General features: G+C 27.3%; 1 protein-coding gene across 5 annotated transcripts in view; it reads left to right on the top strand.

The window, feature by feature from the left end:
* Window positions 1-2,790: 2,790 nt before the first annotated feature.
* Window positions 2,791-26,423, top strand: part of LOC113554088 — a 167,962-nt gene continuing 144,329 nt past the window's right edge. For 4 of the 5 annotated variants that reach the window (XM_026957778.1, XM_026957776.1, XM_026957779.1 and 1 more), the window contains exon 1: window positions 2,791-3,102. The gene's annotated coding sequence lies outside the window, so the exon portion shown is untranslated. Of the gene's footprint in view, window positions 3,103-6,302; window positions 6,448-26,423 lie in introns of all 5 variants that reach the window. The other variant, XM_026957777.1, reaches the window with a different exon arrangement.

Here is a 26,423-nt window from a genome sequence, read left to right as displayed (position 1 = left end):
ATAAAATACCATATAACAGAAATGATTAGCTAAAAAATTACCTTAAAAAAATTTACCATTTATTTAAAAGTAGTTATTTATTTAGTAAGTAGTTTTTTTTTCTGACATCAACCGCATAAATAATTTATTTAGTCTAATTTCGTACTACGGTATCATAATGAACAATTCCAAGAACATATTATTTTTATTTTTGGTAAAAATAAAAACTTTTGATATTTGAGAAGTTTTTTCACTTACTCATTTATTATTCAGTAGGTATTCATACTTTTAAAGAGAAAGGTATATTGAATTAAAATTGTAAGAGAAGATTATTAAGTAAAGATGGATTTTTAAATATAATTTACATCACCAAGTTCGTTCGTTTTCATAATTTTAAACTTTATAAAAATATAGTAAACTTATTTATTTCCTCAAGTCTACGTAGAGTATAATAAATAACTGTAAACATAATAATATTTATAATATTATATGGACTTAATATTTTTATAATATTATATTGTATTTTTATTTGAAATTGATTTTTCGATTTTACACCGTGAAAATAAGAATTTAATGATTTTTTACTAGAACAAACCCGAATTTCAATTGAGTATATACGTGACTTTTTGAGATTTCCTTTTTCATAAAAAGCGATTTTGGAAAGTAAATAAAAAACGCACATCACTGTAAACCAATAGACTGCACGGCTCTGTTATATACAACGATTTCAAATGATATTTCTTGTGCGTTTGCAACGTTTTTACGCCTGTTATGTTATAGTTATTGTTATATAATAGTATGCTATACACCTCAAACTGTCATTAACATGCCACCGAAGCTTACTGTATTATTGTTGATTAATTAAAACTCTATTAATGTTTCTGAAGCATGACTAATCCTTTAGAAAAGTTCGAGCATCGTCTAGAACTTATGATATGCCGTATATTATTATTTCTATTGGCCGACCAGAATTTTATGATTCAAACGACGCATCAGTACATTAATTATTAATATTAATATTTATAAGCACCGTGCACGTTATTTGCGGAATACCATACACACACACACACACACACACAGTAAGTCGTTTTTAAAAATCTTAGCTATTGCTGTGTAGTGTCCGTATACGGTATGCCCTAGCACAGTATACATCCATATATATATATATATAATCACTGTCGACCAGTGAAATAATAATGGATTATTTTTTTTATTTACTATATATTACTATCGTTATTTAATCGTGTCGTAAAAAATAATAAGAAACCGTACGATGACCGTCCGCGGCGCTGTATTATAGTTGCGTAGTTTTTACGATATTTTTAATCAAACCGTATAATAATCATAATAATAATAATACGGCATTGGTGGTTTTGATGTGAACGTTATTTATATTACGACACGTCGACGTCACCGAAACAAACGCTCACAATAATAATAATAATAATAATATGTACTGTGCAGCAGCTGACGGTATATAATATACTATTTCCGTGGCACGCGACCACTCACCGCTGATGATTCGTATACAGTTGTAGTAGTAGTAATAATAATTGTACGTGTTCGTCGCCGTCGTCGTCGTCAACGACACCGATTCGTATGACCACGTCGAGATTTGACGCACGCGTGATTTCAAAGTTTTCCTGCTGCAGGACAACGTGGGGAACGGGACAGTAAATTATTATTGCTATTTCCGCTGCTGCTGCTGTTGTTGTTGTTGTTGTTGTTATTATTATTATGCGCACACGGAGAAACCTTTGAAACGTGCCGGTTGGGTTGTCAACTCGCAGCGCACGAGTGTTACATACCTAATTGTTTGTCGATTTCGTAGACGTCATAATATTATTATGGGCCACTCAGCTCTTATCAATTATTATTATAGTAATGTAAAGTCGTTAAATCTCTAGAAGTTTTCCGGTGGTCGGGAGTCGGGGGACTCGTCGATACGTTTAAGCTTATTATTATATAACACACTGGTGCTATACAGTCACCCGCGTGGTTTGTTCGAATGAAAACAAAAAATAAAGCTTATGGTTTAGCTAAGAAAATGATATACGTCCCGTAAATCCCACGCGCCGCAGCCGTTCAATTCGCCGACGCCCGAGAAAATACAAAATACAAATAGTATGATATTATAATAATATATCGATAACGTTACAAGGCAGTGACGTGAATTGTTGTGACGTGTATATTGCTCATCGCGTTTGGATCATCGTTATATCAAAATAATCAATCAGTTTGTCCCGGAAGTAAAATAAACAATTATGTTATTAGCTAAAAAATACGAATCCTCTCGAAAATCACGGTATTTACGGCGAAAAATCGTATCGGTCACCGCCACTATAAACGGCACGCTCTATACATAAGCGAAGAAAAATAAAACAACGACCGCTGATGATGATTATTATTATTATTATTATTGAGGTTATAATATACCTTGTAGACGGCTGTTCGCGGGTATTTGATGTATAGCCTATACACGCGCTTATGATATGTATATATATATACACATTGAGAGAGAGAGAGAGAGAGAGAGATAGTGCGATAGGGGCGGTGGAGAGAGACGGGCGGACAGGAGGACACACACGCGCGCATATACATAATGTATGGTTTGGGTGGCGGAGATCGAGGAAACACTGCAGCGCGGGGGATCAACCGTGAGGTCGGATCCGCGGGGGTGGCGGTGGTGAGACTTTTGGCCGGGGGTGCGTGGCGTCGCGCTTGCGTCCCTCCGCCGCAGAATCTCACCGCGCGCGCCGGCCGCTTCCCGCACGCACCGACGAGGAGAGTCAGTCGTCCGGCGTCCTGCGCCGTGGGTTATCTCGCGAGCGCACCGGTCCGCTCGACAACCGACTCCGAAGTCGCCGCCGCGGGTTCAGCAGATACGCGTGTGCACACACGCCGTCGCCGCCGCCGCCGCCGCAGACGCACACAGGACGACGTCACGTTCTATACCTGCGACGGACCGCGAACAGCGCACGGTACACGTTCAGTGTTGTTGTTTCTCGTCGAAACCGCGGTATACTCGGTCGCGACAAATATATCACGCGCCGGTCGCAGCCAGTGGCCACCACTGCGAGACACCACGCACCCGCCGCCGCCGATTCCCGCGAGTATACCCAGGTATGATGATGATGATGATAATAATTTACGTACGACGCAACACATTTTTGTAGCCGACGACACGAGACGAAAACTGTCCTTTCGTCCCCCCCCCCAAAAAAAAAAAAAAAATCTACGGCAAAAAAAAGTCGTATCGTGACGTTTGCATTACCCGCCTCGTCCGTCTCGTCGTCGTCGTCGTCGTCGTCGTCGTAGTCACCACTGCCGCCGCCGCCGAGGGTTGCTTTTAAAAACGCATTACGCGCGCTATAATTACGGCGACGGCACCGCAGGTGCCGGCCGGGCGGACGCGGCTAGAAGGACGGTGACTAATTGACAGTCGCGAGTTCGCGGGGTTTATAATATAATAATATTATTTTTATTATTATCATTAAGTGCGTTTTCAGTGGTCTATTTGTATTCCAAAAATTTTTTTTTTTTCGTTTGTCGTGCCGGTCCTTAACGAGGTTACGTTTTTTCAGTCCTTCGTCCGAGCCGGTAGGTCTATGAGTTTTGCTTTTTGTCACCCTATCATCTCCTTGCCCGTCGAGCATTAACACACGTGTGTTTCCGACTACTCCGCGATGGCACTTAGCTCTCGACATGATATCGATTGATAGACACGACATTATTCACCGCCTTCAGAGTTATAATGTAAGCGTTTTTGACGTCACGAGATTTTCGCAATGATTTCCGTAGCGAGAAATGTGTGCTTCCGTAGATGCGTCGTCGTAGGGACCGATCTGTGCTGCTCATATCTACCTTCACCACGTCACGATATTATAAATACGAAACGTGCGCTTGTAAAACAGAAACGATGCGAGGGGGCGTAATGCGTCTGTACATCATACGAGTATATACTTGCTCGTACAGAACGAAATGGCTAGAGTCCAATTTTCTCGCTTCCGGAAATCGTTTTTGGGACCGAAAAGTCGTATCGTGCACAGTCCTCGCCAGCGGAGGCGGTAGTGGCCGAGTCGAAATGACTAACGAGAGAGCAGCAGCATCGAACAGGTCTAAAGTCCTGTACAAGTGTGTACACGGTATTATTAAAACGTCACGCATTGATGATTTTTCCGTGCGTACGATGACGGTGATAATAATAATATAGTAATAACAACAACAACAACAACAACAACGCGTGTATTAATATATTGTTTGGCGACTGCAGTCACTATACGGTATACACGTGGGCGGATAATAATATTATTATTATACAACGCCATAATATTTATGTTATTGAGTTATTTTCTTGTAACTTCAAATGTACGTTTTTTTTTCACATCGTTTACTTGCGCTGCTTTAACTTATTGCCGATAGGTTCAACGGAGTAGTCACCCATCACTGGTTTTATTTGGATTTATGAATGCAATCAAATATTTATTTTTTAAACCAAGCGTATTATGAAGTTATAGCGGTATGAATAATATATAGTATATTATGCTCTATTCCAAGTTGTTTTTCTCATGCCTTGTGAAAACGTACTGACAGTTACGGTCGGGAAATTCGACTTTAATGCGTTGAGTATAGCGACAATATAATAATGTTATTATCACTCAAAATATATGAAAACTTTAAAAATACAATAATAATATTTGATTTTTTAAAAAAAGTGTTGCGTTAAGTTTTCAATATATTTTAATAAATAAAATTGTATTTTAATTTATAGCCATTGATTGATTTTATTTTTGAAAAGAAATTCTCATTTTACATAAGTGTTTAAAATATCAATTTGATTGAAGATTTTTATGTTACTTTTTTAATGAGAATATCATATAATATATACGATAGTATTATACGTAATTTCGAAACAAAATATTGTATTTGTTCAGGTTATAAAATATGTGTTTCAATCTTAAAATATTGTTTATTTATGTGGCCATGACATTATAAATAATATCTGAAACAGTTTTGTGAATATTAATTAGACGTTTAAATGAAATGGTAATTTTGAATTTTGGTAATTTAAATAATGTATTTTTGTTTTAAAGTATAAAATAAAAATATTTTTATAATCTCAATAAACTTTAAGTATAAAAATGCATAATAATATACAATAAGTTAAACACAAAATAAAAAACACATAAAATCATAAAAATACCGATTTCTTCGTTCTTTTAACAGCATGATATAGGTATTTTGCTGATTGACGAAAGTCAATAATTTAATTACATTATTAATTTTGCTATTTTAAACTCTTTAATTACGTTTATAGGTACGTGTGTGTACATCCGCTTACAAATGTTACTAAATTAGAATATTAATTTAATAATTTTACAGGTACCTACATTTATAATTTTATAATTTCCAGTAATCATTGTAAAACATTTAAAAAAGTATATGAGTGTTTAATCGTTAGCTTTTCGATAGGTTCTAAAACTTAAGCTTTGAAATATTTACATTACAGTAAAATATTTCTCAAAGCTATAGGATGATATCTGCGGAGTATGAAAAACAAATTACCCTATACCCGAGAAAAGTATAATGTTTTACACAAAACCAGATAAATACACAAAAACATTATTTTATTTCTATTTTTCCAAAGTACTTGTGGGAATTGAATTTTTAAAGTAATAAGAGACAAATATTTTTTTTTTCATCACAAAAATATCAAAATGTGGTTCCTTTTCATATTTTGTTTATGTATATTTTCATGTGTTAAATACACACCACAGTTATTTTTATTTTTCAAAACGAGAACAATGTACAGAAAATCCGTTATCCTTTTTCCAAAATATACTTATTAATAAGTTGTATGTATATAATCTACATAAAAATGCATAATATGCATATATGCAATACAATATTCATGCAATTATGCAGACTTGGGTAGTTATATAAATAAAGTGTCCCTAGTAGAGTACTTGGAATACTTTTAAATTACTGTTCCCGAAAAATTATTTATTGCTGTATTCTGAATTATTTTGAAAGTATTTCTTATAATATTGTATAGTATTTTAAATACTTAAATCAAAATATTATTTTCATAAAATATTCTAATTTATAATTAGAGTATTATTTTTCATAAGTATTTTAGTATTAATTAATATCTGAAAGTATATTATATACATTGATAGATGAATATTCGATGAATATACATGATTGTAATATTAAAATGTCTCTTTTTAAACTGTTCTCCAAACGTAATAAACTAATAACTAATAAGTATCATGCTATAAAATATATTATGTTCATTATTTAAATATATTTTTTTTTTATAGTATATTTTTCAAATTGATTTTGTTGTGGCACAACTGAAAGAAAAAATTCATTTGACGTCTAACGAACAATACAGCTCAGGAGGTGCATTATACGTCACTGAATTAGTGATTGTTTAGATTTGACTTGGTTACCTAAGTTTTGAAGGTAGTAATTATTATTATAAAGTAAATACTTTTTTACAATTTTATTTTTTTAATATAGTTCTCTTCTATTAGTTTCACAATTTTGGTATTTTTATTTTTTTAAATAATAAATTTGTCGTTTTTCTTTTAAAGTATAGTAGAGGAACATTTTTCTTGCAATTTAGTAATATTATGCTACATTAGTTAGAATTTTTTTTCCTTTATGGCAAAAACATGAAACCGTTGTTTAAGTCATGTTAACTTGGAAATTAAAAACTGTAGTCATAAATTATTTAAATGTAATTATTATTATATATTTTTCGCCACCATACTTCACAAACCATTTACATGTTGAAATTGTTTATGATTTATACAATAAGAATATTAGCACCAATAACTTATTAAGGTATGTGCCCGCTGTAATTCTGTTGCATTTACTATATTTCCATTTTTTAATAAAGAATAGTTAAGTGTGATGGTTATCGCCGTATATTCTGTTTACCATAGCAACGTGTGAATAATACCTAGAAGTGGCCTAAATAAACAAACTAAATATGTAGGATCAGAAAACCCTGTATCCAGGCGAGCTTATAAAAGGATTTATATTATCAAGTATGATACTCGGTTAATTTATATAGTTAAGTTCCCTTAGCTATAATGTGTATAATAACACTAATCTGTTTACAAAACGTTAATATTATATAGAAAAGAAGGATTCAAAATCGTCTTACTGATAGGAACAAACTAGTTTTATTTAAAAAAATACATTTAAAATTATATCAAAAACAATTTTAATAATTGCTTAGTGTCTATAAAATATATATATATATATATACATGAACTAATAGATAAATAAACAATAAAACTATATAAAATATTATAAGATTATCTTCAATAATTACAGTTAAATTACCTATTGAAAACGCCTCATGACTTATTTTAGTATTATTATTGAAATACATTTTATTTATAAAAATAATACAACGCTATTCTCTATAATTATTGTGCAATTAAAAAAAACAATATATTTATACATTTATTTTATTGATATTTATGTTTTAGTGTTTTTATGGATTATTATTAGTTTTTAGATAATCTCATATATTTTATGATATTGTAATTAATTATATTTTTCAAATTTTGATAAACGATAGCTATATTTCACAGGCTTTAAATTAAAATACACATAATTATATTATATACCCAAGTTAACAGACCAACTATTAAATTTTAATTACAAGATGATTAGTTTTTAGCGTAGTTATAATTAATTTATGATGTATAAACTATAAATAAAAATAATTTTTTTTTTACTATTATAAAGATTCGTATTCATAGATAGGGTACTAAGGATGAGTATTTTAGCACGATTGATTAATATGTTTCTGATAATATTATAAATCATTCAGTTAGATTCGATATCAATAATTAAAAGGTATATTTTAAAATGAGTATTTGGATACTACTTCAAAATATAACACTTAAGAAAAAATTTAGATTTTTTGTTTTTTTATTAGATTTTATCGTGTTGTACATCTTTTAGATTTATCTTAATAGCTTTAAGTTTCCATCTTCATTAGGTTTTATTTTATCTTTACATTTTATATTATTATTTCAAAATCAACGACCATGGCTAATTTAACAAGCAGAATTCTGAAATACATAATTTTATTATTATAAGCGCTTTATATACTGATGTAGGTATTTGATAATTTATTTGTGTAGTAAAAAGTTTGCCATTATAGGAACTAAAAGAATGATTTCTTAAATGTGTTACCTGTATTCTTAAACCATATATTCTGAGACTAATAAGATTTTAATTTCTATTCAATATAATTATAAATTATTTTACATTGAAATACTATTTATTTATTTTTTTTACACGATACTTTAAAAACTGTAATGGTAGTTAATGTTCACGTAAATAAATCCAAATAAAATACGGATTAGAGTTAAATGTCCATATAGAATCGTTAATACTAGGAATTTATTTTAATTTGGATGAACGTAAAATGCATTACTATTTTATTAGTTATAATTACAATTGGTTAGTGGTATCAGTGGTTACACCTGGTATTCTAATTATATGGTTGTTTAAAATTGTAGTGAACCACAATGTGATTAAGTCAATTTCAACCGTCACAATAGCTCTCTCTATTTACTACTATTGCCTAAGTTTAATGGGAACGAAGGAAAATCATAGAAATTGTTTCGTTTATATGCGTCTCATTCGGATTACTATCAGCGAGTCACTATTATTCAGCATTCTCATCTATCTTCGGGCGGTCAAGGTTAGTCTATATAACATAAATTAATATACATTTGTTTATTCTGTGATGGCGTTAAACACTTATAGATGGTGTATTACAATGAGATGTATTGATTTAATGTGGTAGTATTCTTCTTCTTATCGTTTCCGAATACGGTAGTATTAGTATAACTTTATACTATTTTATGTGATTGAGATAATTTTTTCTTTTTTTTTTACAAGATTTAAATAACAACAATTTGGTGAATACAATATAGAGATTTATGATTAGGTACTAAACTCTTGTATTGTTTGTGTAAAATGTATTTTTCTATTCCTGATGATATTTTTTGATTTCATAGAGTTTCTCTACTTCTCTAGTATGTTGTGCTCTTTTTTTTCTTTTTCAACGGAACTGAATTTATTCATTAAGTGTTTGATTCAAATTTTGTTCAATTATCGATTAATAAATGAGAATATTCTCTTAACTCAAAATGTATTTAAGCTTTTCACGTAAAATAAAAAAATCCACAGTAGGTATGGAATGTATAATATTATTTGTGAACAATGAACAAGAAAAAACTAAATCTGAATGTGCCTTGTATTTGTATAATGAACCACTGTATTTGTTTGTCTTGAATATCGGCAGTCGTCGCAAAGTTTAAATATATAATAATCAATAAGATTTATTTAAACTCGTTCAAAATTATATAATGTTTGCACTATACTCGTATTTTATGAGAAAGTTTGAAATTTTTTTCCATAAAACGCTATAAAAGTAACAAGCACTAAAATAAAATATAAGCGATATTTTTCTATTATTATTATTATTTATAATATATTTTCTAAATACTAATAATAAAACATTATTTTGTAAGTATGAGTAGACAGAAATAATATTATTTAGTAGAGTAAATATGAAATATTTCTACTACATATAATATATTTTTAATCAATCGAGTGTTGCAAAAAAAATTTTACCTATAATAGAGTTTTTATAATTTGGACAAACATAGACAATTATCAATTTATTGTATACATTATTACTTATGCAATAAAAAAAGAAGGCTTTTCACGGACTATTTTTTTTTTATTTTGTATGTATTGCACGAAGTATGTATATTATGAATATATATTTATTATGTACTTAAAATAATTTATAATGTTTTGTTAAAGTTATGTTCATTTCACATCTTCCTTTCAGTCATATGATTATCGAACGATTTTATATAATGGCATTGTACAGTGTACACACTATACACATAATAAAAAAGTGTTGTGTAGTTTGTATTTTTTCGAGATGTAGTTTCTGCATATAATAATTCAGATAAAAGCTGAACAATATAATGCACTTTCAAAAATAACGGCATCCATTAAACATTCAAAAGACACCATTGCCAGCCTTAGCAATTTATAAGTCAAGCGAGTTAAAAGCTGTACATCAGTTTCCAGAAATCCTTAGTTGATGGACAAGTTTTTGAACTTTGATCTCATTTTACCCGTTAGTTATTTTTTTTTGTTTTTAAAAATGTAGCAGTAGTAGTAGTAGTAGTAGTAGTAGTAGTAGTAGTAGTAGTAGTAGTAGTAGTAGTAGTAGTAGTAGTAGTAGTAGTAGTAGTAGTAGTGGTAGTATTAGTAGTTTGAGGTGGACATCGAGGCAGCGCTGAAATCAAGAATCTTAGTTAGTGAAATTTCAAAGATTAAGATAGAAGTAGGACGTCATCGGCAGATATTTAGTATCAGTGTAGACAAAATGAGAATAGAAATACGGACAAGGCCAATGGTCATTAGTAAATTAGAACCAGATTGGTGGAAACATGAATTCAAAATGTATCTATATATACATTGCGTGATTAATTTTTGATTATTTTATCATTGTAGCTCTTAACCTTAAGCGATGTGTAAAGATGAATGTCGTACAATCGTGTTAATATTAAATATACGTGATAAGATGTTTTACTGTTTTTTAGAACATAATTAACAATATGCTTTATGGGAAAATTACTATCCAAAAGAGTAAAGTAATCTCCAGGGAATGCGATTTGAACGAAAAAAAATTTTTGAAATAATAATACAATATCACGCGTAATCAGTAAGTAGAATAACAAACAAGTAGTAGTGTAGTAATAGTAGTGTACAGCACCTAGATTAGTATTATAATTGTTATAGTAGAAGTAGCACGTTATACGGTAGCAGTGATGGCATATATAAACAATAGTTACATCGGCCAACATTCCATTAATAATAATTACTTTTGCCCTGTCATTGTTTTCATTTAACCAGAAGAGTAATAAAATATTCACTTTCAACCCTGTCGGTATATGTTATATTATGCGCAATCGTATGATTATAACGTACACTCCGCACCGCCACAATACAGTGTACAGTGTATATACACCATCGTTATATTATATTATACCTACCGTATTATATTATTTATATTACACACTGATAAACACATGGGTAATAAAGGCGGAACGAATCTCAATTCGTTCTCAACACCCCTCAGAACTCGAGATGCCTTAAAATTATTGTGGTAAATGCATAACTAATTAAACACAAAGTACGTTGCCAACAGTAATAACAATACATAACCCGTTACCATAAAGGTTATACTGTGTGTTCTAGCTAAAACAAAATATGATACTTACTGCCATTGAATATACATTTGTTTGATTGATAACTAAATTATAGTTACGTCTCAACGGTATTCCGAACAAGTATGATGCTGTATTAAAATGGCATCGTTTTGATGGCAGTGCCATCAATTGTATACATTTTTTTTTTTTATAAACTCTGCAATAAGACAATTGGCCCCACTGAACATGTTCGTGTTGGGGCCTATGAGTTCACAATTTTAAATATAAATTAATTAATTAGTTAATACAAAATTGGATAATTACAATTTGCAATAAACGTTTTTCACATAATTAAAATATGTATTACCAAATACATTATATTATATTACCTGTAAAATTTAAGTTAGGCTATAATCATTATAATTATACTACCCTAATCTTTTTTTTTTTTGTATAGCATATATACAAAAATTGTAAATAACATACCCTTTTACTTTTCTCTTTATTTGTTAACAGCGCTAATCGGGTTTTAAGTGATTCTCAGCGTTTAGCGTTCACTAACGATATGAACATAATATGCCTTTGTATTAATTCAATAGATTACTGTACCATCATTTATAATGTCTTAGACGTACTTGGACCTGTGTTTCTTTCCGTAGATACACCCACGCCAAAAAAAAAACTTATCTAAATATTCGTTCTTCGTCGATAGCAATTCTATTTTCTCACATAAAAGTTCAGTCTGTAATCCAGCTAGGTATCATCGTTACTCCTATTATTAACCCTAATATGCAAATTGATAATTTCTGCTATAAGGCACTCAAAGCCTTAAGTTTTATTAAGCGAGTAGTACATGACTTCGTGACATATTAGAGTCCATACTCTCTGTTATCTGAGATCCTCTTATAGCTACTTTTTATTTTTAACATAAAAATGTTGAGCGTATAAACTGTTATGGTTGCCATCCTTAAGATTATATTCTTGTGTAAGAAAATCCACGATTATTTTCCTCATGAGACCGAGGAAATGCAGCTAATTTAACTTTTATTACAAACTTACTTTATAGAAAAATGGAATTCATTAAATTATTATATATAAAAAAAAAAAATTTAAAATACCCTCTCTCACCACAATATGTCTTTTTGTTATATACCACATTACCGTATTTCATTTAAACTAAGAAAAAAAACCAACATTTCGGTCATTGTATGTCGCAAGCAAATTTCCTCTTTTTCATTTTTTAAAATATTACAATTTTTTTTTTTTTTGCCGAACTATTAGTTACAATACGTTATTATAAGTTGTCAGTTAAAAAATCTCTATAGCGCTTGCCGCTTATAATAAACAAATAATATAACAATACAGTATATACATTTAAAATATCTCATATTAATTTTCTCGTAATTAACATTGGCTATTTGAATATAAATTATTAAAGTCCATTAGATGTGACTCTTCGCCAAAGCACATAATATGTACTCTAACTACCACATACACTTATATTTTAGCATTATTTTAATACCCACGTGGCTATGTTTATGAACAAATATATAAAATTTACATGATCGAGTAGATAAAGCATTGATTGAACGTCAATTATCGTTACATGTAAAAATAATACGTTTTAAGAACTGACATAGCGTACGTTAAATCTCTATACTAACTAGAAGTTTTCCGAGACGGTGGTGTATATTTAATATTTATATTGATATATCGGTATTATAAGTGATTATAATCTTCGGTGCCAGCTGCACGTACTCGTATGATATATGGTTAAACTATTTAATATGGCTACTGCGATTTAAATTGATATCGAAAAAAAGGTATGTGTATCATTCGTGTAGGTACTTTTTAAGAGGGAAGGTGTCCAAGCTCAAAATCCCAACCATAAATAGCACCAGTTGACCGGCCGATAATATACCGTTTAAGACTTGCATAATAAGTAGGCATCGATATGAAAGCTAATACGTAAATTGAATTATAATATAAAAAAGAGAAAACTCGTGGTGCACGTTTTATGGCGCACGTAGAACTAGCAGCACAAATTCACAGAAAAAGTACTGAAAAATTAATACCGTTCCGATTTTCGGGGACGGTACCTGTGAACGCTTTACTCGAACTCGGCGCGGCACCTCGCTGTTTTATAATATATTATAATACACATAATTTATAATATTACGGTCACTGTATGTCTGCTGCAGTATAATGAAATGTAAACAATATAGGGGTTGTCGAATATTTGCTTTTAATTAACCCTTCCTGAAACAAAGGGCTCTCTGACACGGTTTAAGTTATTGGACTTTTGGTGTTTGGTTTTTTTTTTATATTTCGTTCTCGTGTCGTTTGTAAACATGACGGTCAGCTACCGGTAAACGTATATATCGATACGCAATAACTCAAAGGATTCTCGGTAAACGGCTGTAATAACCTTACTATATATGGTACTTATGCCGTTTAAAATATTAACACGACAGCCGCGAAAAATTGCATAGCTAAAAATACTGACACACGTGAATAATAATAGTAATAAAAAAAAAAACGTAGTAGAACGTGTTCTTATCACATAGCCAATTAAAGTTAAAATACTCATCGATCGTCAAAAAGTGAGCAGTAGGTTTTGTAACTGGTGTAATACGTCAGAAATGTTAGCTCTTTAAAACTTTTAATATCAACGACAACTTAACTTTTCACTACTTTATGTATGTCGCATAAATTACCTAGGGAGATTTATTATTTCATCTTATGTTTTGAATTTATTTTTCAGTATTATAGAGGTAAAAAAAAACTTATTTTCACCACACGTCATCCGTATAATATACCTACTTTCCACCGATGTACAGAAATGTGCATAGATGCGGTTTAATATTTATTATCTATTAAAAACATCATAATATTCTACTTTTTCGAATATTTTCTCGTACCGTAATTATATCATATCCAAATACGTTTGTCCTCAACGTAAATGTTTTTTATATTATTAATTTTTCTTATGTAAAATAATATTAAATTACTTGCACACCTGCACTAACTATTATTGAAGAGCGATAAAAAAAAAAAAAGATATTCTTGATTTAAACATTTTCTTACAATATTTTAAATAATAATTTCACTGACGGCTATTATTATTTTTACATTATTTTATTCGATTTTTAGTAAAAACAAAATATAATAAATTCAAAACTCACATAATGATAGAAAGATAATAACTAGTAAAATATGTATAAACTTGTTAGTTATCATATAACGTATTACGAGTATGAAAAGTAGTTGTTTATAACAATCAAAATAAAATATTATTTTTTGATTTATATAGAACTGTCTAAGTTTAAAAACAAATCGAATTTATGAAGTATTATTTATGTATATTTAAATTGAAATAAGTTCATACGTGATACACGAACCGGGTGTTTGACTTTTGTCTTGATTCTTTTTAATGGTGTATATAGATCATCACATTCAAAAAATGATTTTAAATGGACCCCGTACAAGTGCGTTTGCAGGCATTGTTTCGAAACTTTGTATATTATTTATGTTTTTCCCATCGTTTTATATGTTTGTCAGTATAGGTTTTTGTTTATGCATACTGAAACTGTTGATAAAATAAAAAAATGACCTAAACATTGTTCAAAAAAAAAAAAAGTAAATAAATAAAAACATCACTTTAAAACCAATACATTACTCATTATACAATGAATTTAAAATACGAGTAAGTAATTGAACATTCTGACTTCTGAAAAACTATTAATATAATTACATTTTTATTACCTACTTATTATTAGGTACTGGTTGGAATTGTCGTTAAGATACATTTAATTATTATTGTTTTTATGTTCTTTAGTAATAAATAAACTAAATCACGTTAAAATATAACGGTATTTATTTGATATGAAAATAACTGTTTTTAAAAACTATGGCGTTAATAATAATATTTAATTTAACTAACATATAGTTTGATGGCATCATAATAATATAACCTTTGAAATAAATATAAAATTAATAACTTTTTAAATAATTATACATATTTTATTAAGTACATATTATTTTAATAATATTGTATACCCACTAAAACATAATAGTGTTAGACAGTATTTAGGTGCATCAAATTGTCCTTAAATTAATGTATGGTAAATAAGATTAAATCTTTGTTTTGTTAAAAACATCACAAATATTTGAGTAGTTACAAACATAAATAAATCTTACCATTTGGTGGTAAAATATTTATGAAGGTATACGGTTTAGTTGCATACAGAGGCATACTATTGACGGATCGGTTTAGGTAGATAAAATGAATCAAATAGTCTGAGAATTAGTGGCCTTAGTCTGTGTACATATTTAAAAACAGCGACCCAACAAATTAAAGCAATCATTGTATAATCATTGATGACTGGTGAAAATTGCGAAATTATTTAATATCAAACTATTTTAAAAATACAGCAAAGTTTATAGTATTATAAAATAACAATTTATTGTATATATTTTTTAAATTTTGTAAATTTAGAAAAAATGAATTTTTTTCTGCCATAATTTAAATTTTAATCCTTAAGGACGCTATATAATGTTGAGTTTAAACTGAAAACATAACCATTAACCTTTGTTAAATTATTGTTCAAATATAATCCACAGTAAGACGATCTATATTTGTGGATGGTAAGTAAAGATATATACTATACAAATTGCAACGACTGTATTTACTCTAATCGCAAACTGAATATTGTATTCTATGAATTTCCGTTAATCAAATTATAACTGATTGGATATCTACACATGATTATATTTGAGGAATACGATCGTCATAATCATACATAGCTAGTAGGTGTATTTATTGTAATGTAACAATTAGTTTATGTTTCATAATATTATTTTACAAAAAACGATATTATCATGTCCATTACATTATTGCGATTTCGTAGCGAAGATCCTTATTTCTCTTCTGAAATACAATAGTACTTCTATGTTAAACAATAAACATATAATATTTGTGCAACAATATAAACATATAAATATATATATATATATTCTACATTTATTGGTATACATAGAAATATATAGTATTAAGATAAAAAGTGTCATTAGACAGATAGGAATGTTTTCTTTTTTTTTTAACCCGTTTAGTCTGTCAATCCATTTTTCAAAGTGACTGTTTTGCTATCGATCAAACGGGGAATCTGAAGATAAAAAAAGACTCGAAGCTTTTTCTATGGAAATCGACATAAGACGATGATTGATGACTCGTTTTCACAAGACAACTAGTTAGTCCCTAACTTTTCTTCTCCTTTTTACCTTGCATAGTTAAATTTATGGAGCAGTTATTAACAATTGATTTCCGATTTTGTTTACTCTGGGAAATTTTAAAATATATTTTTGAATATAAATAATTCAACATGGAAACAAAAAGTTTATTAAAGTTATGATATAATTATTGTATTTATTTAATTTTAATAATCAACTTAATGTTTACTGTCATAATAATAATATTATATTTTCTAATTTTGATTTATTTCATTCTCAATTTAATTTGTGTAAGGTTATAATGAGTAATTATGAATAAATTAAAGTTTCTTTTTTAATTATAAAAAAGCGATGTTAGTACTGACAGGTAGATTATGTAACGAGTGAGATGGGTTTAATCCAGAATTTTCTATTTTTATATATTATAACTCTTATTTTGTTTTAGTTTTAACGCTTTTTAAAATGTAAAAATAACATTTTCAATTCGAATATTATTTTTTATTTCTTTACAGGTTAAAGTGTACTCTATGTTGTGTAGTGTGAAGTATTTCGAATGTATATAATACTATTATCTTGATTTTAGTAAAATGATAAAAAATGTCATTGTTCGTGACGCACATGCACAATGTACATTGTACATTATTTTGCAGTAATATGCGCAAATTCCATTCAAGAGTAGATTTAACGGGATAAGTTTCTTTAAATAACTACTTACTACATGCTTTATACTACTAGTTTGACGAAATTTGTTCATGTTATATAAAATCACGAGTAATACAAATATAGAACCAATTTTAAAAAAAAAAAAAAAGTGTCTTACATTTAGTACGATATTTTAGCGTGATTCTTTCACTCAGGTACCATTTGTATACAATATGTAGAACGCCTTTTGTAATAATATTATTTTACGACATAAATTTTTACTGCAATTTATATCGTATACTTGTATAGTACTTACTACCTATTTTATAATAATTTTAAACTAATTTTATTGTAAAAACTATCGACTCGAATGATTAAATTATTGAAAAAAAAAGCAATTTAATTGTATAGTTTTTTTTTAAACAATTATCAGATCCTTTTATTTGTAATTTTCTTTTTTCGTTTATATTTGCATTGTATCGTAGTTATTTTTCATTATTTATCTTTACTTTGATATTTCAGAAGAAAAATATAATTAAAAAAGTCGGCAACCGTCCCGTTTTATGAACGATAAGGGTTGTCGGTTTCTGTAGAGATTTTTGTTACTAATCGTTGCTGTTTTTCTTCTTTAGCCACCACGTCATCTTGAACTTTATTTGTTATGGTTAGTAATTTATTTTACGTTGAATTCATCCCGTTCTTTGAGATAATTAATTGGAGTTACGATTTCTAAGTTTAAAGTGTACCGTTTCCGTTAATAAATGCGTTTAATATTTATAAGGAATTATGTTTGAAAATTGAAGAAATACTGCTTAAAGCACTCACAATTTTGTGCGTCATGTACAATATTATTTTTTACTGCCGTACAAAAAAATAAAAATTTACTGTGTCTTTAGAAAAATTTAACTTAAGTAGGTTAAGGCAAACAAATAAAGTAAATCTAATTATACTTACATGGCAATAAAAATTAACTATGTTTCCTTTTATATGTATATATTTTCCTATTCTGCCAATCAAAGGTTTTTCTAACGTAGGAAAAATTAGATATTCTACAGTGATGATAATTAATTTTGAATTCTTATATATTTGACGTAAAACAATCCAATTAATAATAAATAAGGACCGCGTATATTATTAAACTTAAGCTTAGTCAAAATACAACGATGACTTTTTTTTCAATTTATTTGTTGTAATATTCTGTACTTATATAAAATATATATAATATGTTCATATAATTGTTACGTCTCAGAATGTTTTCCACATGATATTAGTACAACATTTAATTAGAAACGTTTTGTCCATTTATTAAACATTTGAAAATAACGTTAATATATATATATATATTATGTATGTCTTAAGTTTCAGAAAATAAAATAAGTACTAGTGAAATAGAAATTGAAACGCAAACTAACTTTTAATTTACTCTTATAAAGAAATCAAGTGTTTGTTCGTTTCCAAGAGGAAATGTCAAATATGTTTTCCTAATATTATATAATAACTAATATTGTATATATATATTCAACTTTGGTTTATTTAAAATTACATAATTTTATTGTTATAACTTGAGAATTGAGTCATTATTACAAAATACGACGGTTCTGTGAAGTCATTGCACGTTATTATAATATATTTCTAATATCTTGCAACATGTTAAATCTAAAAAGTTTGAGAAAAATAGTGCACATCATAAAGTATAGTTAAGAGTATACTTCAATCAAGAACTTTTATGTTTTCAGACACACAAGGTGATTGACAAAGCATGTTCACAACCGTGTATTTTTACTTATAATTAATTTATTTTAATCTTGGTTTTGGAGTTTTTAATTAGACTTGAAAGTCGATGGCAAATTTTCTAGTAGATTTTTCGATTTCTTATAACAATATTTTTTTGTCTTGTGGTGATATCAACTTATTTTTTTCATACAAAAATCATTACATATCATTTTTCCAGTTTATTATTTATTAGATAAGGTTTTTGGATATTGTATTGTATTCAAAAAAAAAATGTCAAACTAACAGTTGTTGAGTTATTCAACTTTGAATACTTAGTAACGTAGATCAATGGTTGTATATAGGTGTGGAAAAAGAAAAAAAATATAATAATGATTTAAAAATTATGTTAATTTTATTAATATTGATCTATTAACTTTTCGTGCTGTGTAAAATAGTCAGAAAATAATAAATATTAACGTACCTTTTATATTTTTACAACACTATTTTATGAACTATAAATATTCTTATAGCACTTATTTACATTCTAATAACTCATAAATAACTAGTTGAAATTTTGATTTAGGTAATTTTCAAAAAAAAAGAACTTGGTGATTAACAATTTACTATAAAAAGGGTAAATATAATTTCAAAAAAGCAATTGGTATACAACAAGGTACTCTTTAAATCACATAAAAGTCTTAGGTTGATTTATGTACGAATAATATTTGTAAATATGTGGAATTGTAATTAGTGTAACGATATGTTGGGTATTTTAAAAATTTAAAGAATTTAATTTTAAGTTAATAATTATTAAAATAAAAAATATAAGTAAACCTAATCGGTGAATCACTCATCTGAAAAGTGACCACTAACATTATACGGATCGTTTAAACGAAATTGTCACTTTTTTGAGTATCGCGTCCTTTTATCCTTACAAACTTCAAACGGGACATTTTGTTATCTTGTTTTTAATAGATAGTCTATTTATAATTCTTTCGTTATTTCTATGTTATTATACTTGTGCACCTAAAAAAACCTGTATACGAAAAAAAAAAAACAAAAATTTTACTTTTTGTATTAGTTATTATTGAAACCAAAGTTAATAATTTAGATATAGCCTATAACTTATAAACAACAAACTTTGTGCAATGAGCATGGAATAACGACGACAAACAGTTGTAAGCTATAATCGTGAGATATGTCCTTTTGGCGTATTCCATAGTGTAATATCATGAAACCCCACAACAAAGGTGACATTCACCGCATGTGTTAGTCAAACATCATCACCAATATAAAATAAAATTAGTACAATTTTTAAAGGTTTTTTTTATAGTTGAGTCAAAATTGGTTGTTCCGTTTTTTATATTTAAATATGGTTGCTCTAATTTAATATCATACAACACTTGGAAAAAACCAGAAACCAAAAACAGTTATAGTACATATTATATTACTGCTCAATTTTTTTTTTTATCTCATGTTATCCACAGGATATGTTTTTTTTTTATTCATCAGCTACAATGCAAAATTTTATTTTTGGATATTTAAAAAGTGTCCATATACTATATAGACATAATAGCCAACAATGATTATTTCTTATTCATTATTTTTGTTCTTAAAATATGTGCGTATTTTGTAATTTTACAATAGTAGATATGGATATTATACACTTATGGAGGTTACTTCATTTATTACTTATTTATTCGATCGGTAAGCACAGTGAGTATAAAAAATTAATTGTATAGTATACACAGTTTATGATCATGTTTATTTCAGCGCATCGTTATTCAATGAGCATAATAAAAAATGATTTTACTCATAACACACGCGTTTTTAACATTTATTTTTCCTACGGCATATTTTTCATTTAAACGCGATATACATATATATTTAAAAACATCCAATGTTATTATAATGTGTGATTTATGAATGCTTAATTAGGGTATTCAGCATACTATTTCACGAGTTACTACATTATATTTAATTTTTAAAAGCGTACCTATCCAACTTTAAATACGGTATACTTCATATTATATACTACGAATTGTAATAATTGAGTTAGTAATTTTAATGTATAGAAATGGCAAATTTATGAAATATGAGTTATCAGAAAATTATTAAAATATTTTAAACATGCCAATAAGGAGAAATATATTGAAGACGAATGTAAGATTAATCGAATGTCTCCAATATTAGTACTTGAGAGAAGCATAATATCAACCTTTTTTTAATTGTATATTAATAAATTTTTATATGGGTTCAGACAAAAATAATGCGAATACAAATATGACTGAACGTTTGTAATTTAATGTTTATTATTATATTATACTTAACACAAACAATAAAATGGACAATTATTGATCCTTTTGAAAGTGAAACAATCATATCGTCATAATATATTTTGTAGCAACCGGTGCATCAGCTCATTAATTAATATTTATTTTGAAATAAAATGTCCAAAGGGTATCTAAGTCTTTCAACTGAGCGCTATTGCCCGTGCAATAACCGTATTTCACGCTTCAAATGTTTTAAAAAGAAAATTAAAACTAACAGCCATTTTTATTATTTATTAAATTAAATTATTTTAGTTAATACACTTTATACTGTAAACAATTTTGCTTTTGTAATTTGTTTTTGTTTTTTAAAACCTTAATAATTAATGGTTATTCAGATACATTACATATGTAGTATAGGTTTAAAGTTCCGTGTTCTAAAATTAAGTTGATGATAAAAATTAGTTTTATTGAAAAGTGTCTGAAAAAAAAAACACTTGACACCTGTTGGAAGACTGTCTCGTGTTTTACTTTATATTATTAAAAAAAAACATCACTGTCAACTAATAGTCACTCGATAACATGACAGTGATTGATAGTGATTAAATGTTATACCTATATTAATTTGAATGTTTGTATACTATTATGTTTGATCGGATTACGAAGATTATAGCGAACAGAAAACTATTAATTGAATAAATTAAATAAGCCTGCTCATAATAATACAGGTGTATTAGAGAGGATATTAATTTTGCATATGGTTTAAACATTGCACGAAACCGATAATATTTTAATTAGGCTTCTCGTGCGTGATTAAAAAAATATCTGAGTTTTACAATCACAAATGTTATAACTGACTATAGCCATTTAGTTCTCAATTTATTAACGAGCATTATATTATAATACATTTAAACGAACATTGCAAGTACAGTTAATTTCCTTAATATACTCAATTTTATTTTCTATAAATACAAATATAGGTTTTTATATATTATTTAAATGCATTTTTTTTTAACTACTAATATAAACTAGTAAGGTGTTAATAAGTTAAAACATAGTTTTTGAATTATTTTTTTTAAACTTTGTATCATGTAAATACCTTGTACATTTTTGCTGCATGATAAAATAAACTGTTTTTTTTTTTTTTATTTCTAACTCTGTTAAGAACTAAATTTAGATATTATAATAATAGTGTATGAAAATAATTTTCTTAAATAATAACAAAACAAAAATTCTACCTAGTTTTCTTCAAGTTATTGTTTATAATTGAATGAAAATATTATGAGTTTATATACCTATTTCAAAATATAAAAGTTATGTTCATTATAATATTATACTATAAGTTAAAAAAGGATAATCAGATTATTTATATTATATTGAGTTTAAGTTAGTAAGTTACATTAAATACGTTTTATTTAGGTTAATTATATTTGGTCAAGAATATAATTTTTAATAAATGATAGGCATAAAGATAAGTCATATTTTATCCCGCTGGAATAAAATAATGAATAACGATGATAAAAAGTTTAACATTTTATGTAGAACGAGTCATGAATATTATTTTATTCGAAATTACCAAACTTCAAACTCTAAAGAATAAATAACAAAAGTATCTAAAAGATGAATGTTAATTCATCTTTAGGATTCTAGTAAAGTAACAAATTATTATAAAATGTTTTTTTTTTATATATATATATATATGTTATTTATTATTTTTTCTACAGACAATTGTTTTTGATGGAAAGAAAACATTGAATGTTTGTAGAAACTTTGTAATTTAGAGATCGATATTACATAATATAATTTATATTTTAATTTTTACGATAATAATTTTGATAGCACTGTAGGAATAAAATAACCAACTGCGAACGATCAAATTTGAACATTTAATGCAAGAGCAATTCAAAATCGCTGCTTGTATAGTCCAGACCCATTTTATTAAATAATAAAATATAGAATTGCTTTAAAATGTATTACTCTAACACACTACATATTGTATCGGGGTAAATAGAGCAAGCGAACGCCCGATTTATAGGACTCTATTTTGTGTCCAGGTTTTTTATATACATACTTGCTTTTTATATTAAATATAAATCTATATGACTCATAGTATGATTTCTAAAGGTATTATCTAAATTTGAGAATTATAAAAAATTTTACCTAGACCAATTTTAACCATTTATTTAAGTTTTATTGTTAGTACTAAACATTAATCACATTATTATATCATATTCTGTAAAATATTTACAGAATAAAATATTTTATTTCATTATAATTGTAATACAAAAATGTTTTACATTATTCATGTCTCACCGTGTTTAAGTAGACACTATAAACACTTTTTTAAATGAACAGTCAAATAGTGAAAAATGCATGATGTGATTTAGTGTTGTCCAGTGTACTTATACATTTAAGCATTGGTAATTTTTAAAACAACCTCAACCTATTTCTTGAGAACAATAATTATAATATTTGATAAAAATAGTTTTGGCCAATGATTTATTTAATTTCAAATATATTAATAATTTATAAATAGCAGACAATCATTGTAAACGTATAAAACAAAAAAGTACGTATATTATTTATTTTTTCATTTTGTTAATAATTTTCACTTAAATAAATATACCATATAGAAGAAAATAACTTATTTACTTTTATTTTTAAGAAAAAACCCGATTTAACTTTTTGCTAGTTACCACAGAGATCCGTAAACGTGTTTTCGAAACATCCTCAAAATCATAGCCTTACTTTCTACAAGCTTAATTACACCGAAGTCGAAAATTGCTTTGAACGATCGGTGAAAGTCCAAAGTTTGTTTAGTCGACCCAAATAGAAGTTTTCAAACGGATTAATTTAAATTTCTTGAAGTAAAGATGTTTAGACTGGAAATGACTCCAGGGTCTTGTTGGTAATATATAAATATATTATTTAATAATATATAATATTATCCATTTATAACATATAATAGGAAATTATCTATAACTAAATGGTAAGAATTGCAATACCTGTGCTACTTGTAAATGTATTCTTATTCTTAAAAATTGTATGCAATTGTATGAAATCGTAAATTTACAGTGCACATTTTAGATTTAACTTTAAGAACAGTTTCAAGTTACATAATAATAAGTATTTATTTTATTTATAAAAACCAATCAAAAGATAAAAATAAGTCGTTAAAATACTATTAATACATACTTTCAATAAACATACAATATATTAAAATAAATATACACGCACCATACATAATATGGTAGGTAGGTAAGTGATGAGTATGCACTGTGACATTTATGGAATTAAATATTCAGCAAATATCAACCGTACGAAACTTGAAACTTTTTGAAATCATGTCCATTATTATTTTCACAATGGTATTTTCAAAATGTTTAGACTAATTCAAACTTATTATACTATGCAACTACTCACACAACTACAAAGCTCTATGTTGAGTTGATATTGAATTATAAGTTAAAGGTCAATAATAATAATAATAATTTATAAAATGTAATAAATATAATTTTTTTTATCTATTTCCTAATTACTATTATAAATCAATTAATGATTTATTAATAACTCATCTGCAAATGTTTTAAATCCTGGTGGCATAAATATCTAATAGTCTCGATAAAAAAAAAAAAAATCAGTTATTTGTTCTGCTGTATAGTATATTTTGAGAGTACCTAACTTCGTCATTGAGTAATGATACTAATGGATTTCTTAAATATTATATATATAGTATAGTATGTTGAACATATTTTTCCAAAAATATCGAATATAATTTATATTATCTTATAATAATATGCATTATTGTTATTTATGAAAAATTACTTTTAAGTCTATATCGTGTTGCATAAAACGGTGTGTACATAATTTAAATAATATATTATAATAAGTCTAAAATATTTTGAAATATCATTATATCTGTACATAAAATAATTATATGCATCATGGTGAATAATTGAATGTTCTTGCTATTAAGGGGATTGGAAGCGGTGATTTTCTGTCTTTGTCTTACACACGTGGAATAAAGGAAAAATAGCTATACGCGTCTGACAAAAATTAAGGTATTTCTAGTTGTTTGATTTAAAAAATGTAAAGATGATTGAATTGCTATAAAAGTTTACTTTGTATCGGTTGAAGCATATTTTTAATATATTTAATATATTTAATAATAAAAATTGACAAATTTATAAAATTAAAAATATTTATTCTCATTAAAATATTTTAAATAATAAAACAATCGAAAAAGTGCTTTGACCGATGCAAAGTAAACTTGTATACCAATTAAATCATCTTTACATATTTTAAATAATAAAACAATCGAAAAAGTGCTTCGACCGATGCAAAGTAAACTTGTATACCAATTAAATCATCTTTACATATTTTAAATCGAACAACTAGAAGTATCTTAATTTTGTCAGGCGTATATCTATGTTCCACGTATGTTAGACAAAGACACAAAGTCACCACTTCCAATCCCTTTAATATTTTTTTATTAAGACATAGTCACTAAAATTGTTGTATGAAAAATCGTTATTTTTCTTTAAAATATATAATTATTTCAAAATTATATAAATATATTAAAAAAAAAATTACACTTATATATTTTTAAAACTTAAGAATTCTATCACACTACAACTTATGAAGAACTCTGTATAACATTATCAAATATGATGACAGAATATAAAAAAGTTTATTAACTTTTGTACAAAAAAATTAATTTGGTTAAAATGCTAACTTCAAATTCTTCCGAAAAAATTGCAACCATATATTTTAAATATTTTTTATTAATTAAATACAACAAATTCTCTTTCGGAAACCACCTTCAAAAAATATTTAAGTATTTTTATTGTTCCAAATATTCGAAAAAAAGCATACACTGTTGTAAAACCAATACAGTCATCGGCCCACTCTTAAGTAAAAATAATAATAATAAAAAGTAATTATTTTTGGCCAACATTGGTCTGTCTATACTATTACTAATAGAAAAATAAATTACCAAATAATTAAGTTTATTTTATAAATATTATATAATATTCATAAACTTAGAAGCTGAACTGAACAAAACTTAGGGGCACATTATCGATAGTTGTATCGAATGATTTATTATTGAGTTGTAACTTAATATATCTTTTACACAGTGATTTATTCAATGGCGAGGAACACTTGAAACTTAAAATACAATACTAAATACTATATATATATATGTTTAGACTAAAAATCTTTAAAATGTGTATTCAAAAGACCACATTGTGATACGGAAAAAAATGTATTTTTTTATTTATTGATATTTGTGTTAGATCCATATTATTTTATGTTT

The sequence above is a fragment of the Rhopalosiphum maidis genome, chromosome 2, assembly GCF_003676215.2.
Source record: "Rhopalosiphum maidis isolate BTI-1 chromosome 2, ASM367621v3, whole genome shotgun sequence".
NCBI lineage: Eukaryota > Metazoa > Arthropoda > Insecta > Hemiptera > Aphididae > Rhopalosiphum > Rhopalosiphum maidis.
Note: the sequence above shows the minus strand (reverse complement) of the source record. Positions and strands in the feature narration are given on the sequence as shown.